This window comes from Bombus fervidus, chromosome 6 (assembly GCF_041682495.2).
Source record: "Bombus fervidus isolate BK054 chromosome 6, iyBomFerv1, whole genome shotgun sequence".
Classification (NCBI taxonomy): domain Eukaryota; kingdom Metazoa; phylum Arthropoda; class Insecta; order Hymenoptera; family Apidae; genus Bombus; species Bombus fervidus.
In genome coordinates, this window is record NC_091522.1 from 9,694,703 (window position 1) to 9,697,146 (window position 2,444).

General features: G+C 31.5%; 1 non-coding gene across 1 annotated transcript; it reads right to left on the bottom strand.

Annotated features, from left to right (window-relative positions):
• Positions 1-2,360: 2,360 nt before the first annotated feature.
• Positions 2,361-2,444, bottom strand: Trnal-uaa (transfer RNA leucine (anticodon UAA)). The gene has a single exon. It is a non-coding gene; the product is annotated as a tRNA-Leu (tRNA).

The window sequence follows — 2,444 nt, forward strand, 5'->3', positions numbered from 1 at the left end:
ATAATTCATGATCATAAACAGTTAAATACAGTAAATAATAATTGCAATTAACAGCTGTAAAATCGATACTAGAATCAATTCTAGAACTGATATAACAATAATCGAAATCTAACGTTAGAAATATTTATTTAGAATAATAAATCGACCTAATACCCTATGTACAAAACCTTATCCATGACATTTATATGTAAAGTTTAAAATTGGAAATTTGTGCAAATAAGAAACCTTGATGAGAATCTTTTGTAAGAGAATCCGATCTACGTTATTTTAATAAATTGGCCGTAAATAAATTTCAAATGGATTCAAAGCCTATACTTCGATGTATTTAATAAAGATCAAATAAGGAATTATTTTTGTATAAATATACATAGGAGCGTGCAAGAAATGTTCATATAGTATCATTCTTGTTCAAAGATACATATGAAATTTCATATATATACGTTAGATCGATCGCAGGCGAACGTCTTGCGAACGAATTCTTGACACAATGTTATGCGAGAATAACGTTCTTATTAACGAGCCATTTCACGGTTAATTTGTCGTAATTGCCAGGGAAGCGCATTGCGTTTGTTGCGCGAACAGCGGCCCGATTTGACGGCTCGGTATGATTTACGCGCTGGAGATAAAGAGTCTTCGATTAAAGCGCGCCTCCTATCCCGAGGGCGTATTGAGGCGTTTATAATGCAATTACGTTTCGTTTCTGTCCTGACCTTTCCCCGCGGCCTTCTGTGACCAACATTTCCTCTTATCGTGTCATTCGGAACGGGCAACTTTATTGCTCTGCCACGAATCGATGCGTATTACATGCAACTTTTCAAGCGCCGACACCACGTTGCAACGAATACGATTAGCAGAACTACTGCATTGAGTTAACGAGCAATTAATGAATTCTATGAAAATTTCTCCTTCGAAGCGATGAATTATGAAAGAACCAAGAAGGAATAAATTAATCTCAACGAAGGGTTCGATCACATTCTTCGCTTCGATCAAATTTATTCCGAAATTTTTAATGAAATACATAAATAAATTATAGGACTGAAATGAAAGGAATTATTAACGTAATATCCTATATTGTTATATATAGAGATACGGAACTTATATCCTTAATCCTACCTCGAAGGTTCTTAAAAAATCATTAGCATACAAGTGGAACGGGATGTCATGCATATTAATAATTCCTAACGATTCTTAATATGTATGTTTTTTCTTCTTCTTTTACATTCTTAGATATTTTAGGTAGGTTCTTCCATGGTTTTTTAAAAAAAGTTATTTAACGATAGAAGAATATGATTCGTTCAGAAATTATTTAAAGGATCAGGATTAAAACTCTATTTATCTATATCGCGCGATTTACCTTACTGCTTTGGTTTAGCAATAGCGTAGATCGGTGTAAATTTTTACATTTATTTCATTGCCAAATATGTAAAAGAAGATTCGTGTATGTCATCAAATCGTTACAGTTACGTAACATCTTCAACATTTGAAACATTTTGATTTAAAATAATGTTGTGTTTTGGTACCAATAAAATAATATGAATAATCGGTATATACGTTGTAAAAGCAATGCACTGATTTGGATCAAAAGTATTAAAAGCAATTGTATAAATAAGTAATAATTAAAGATAATGTAAGAGGAAATGAAAATCTTAATATAGAACTACATTCCCCTTTATTTTATATGTATATCATTTTCTTAAAACACGATGTTATACAGAATTTATTTAATTTATCATAGTTATTAAAACAAAATCGTAATGTTTTTACAGCTGTAAAAAGCTTTGCTATCTACTGATCATTTGGAAACCTCTAATTTAATAGCTGCTAACACAGATTTCTTCATACCCTTCATACAACATATATTGTATTATCTACGATCGATAACATTCATATCATTGACCTGGTGATTGACCATTGATCTGATGACCTAACCATTGACCAACAGACAAGATACAGAACATTGATTGAATCATTCACTATAGCTTGTCTGTGCTTGAATGTCACGTCTATTTCTGTGCCTCAACTATATATATGTATGTGTATATCACGTGTAAGTATTGTAGAGATTTCTTTTATCGACGTGATTGATATTCAGTAGTTGAATTTATGAAAACATACATACTTCGCAATTAAGGTTTACAATAAAGTTCGAAGAACATTAAAATATCAATGTAAACTTGTTTCTTATACGTTGCAATTTTATCCACTGTACTTATATTAAAATTGGGATGCATACTACAATAATAATAGAGATTTTTCTATTATTATAAAATATACATGATAAAACTTATGTTGGTAGTGATAATAAAATAATTGATAATTATATATTTATATATCTAAAATATATTTTGCAAAAAAAGATTTGCCAGGTGTGGGGTTCGAACCCACGCTCCCAATCGGGAACCAGAACTTAAGTCTGGCGCCTTAGACCGCTCGGCCAACCTGGC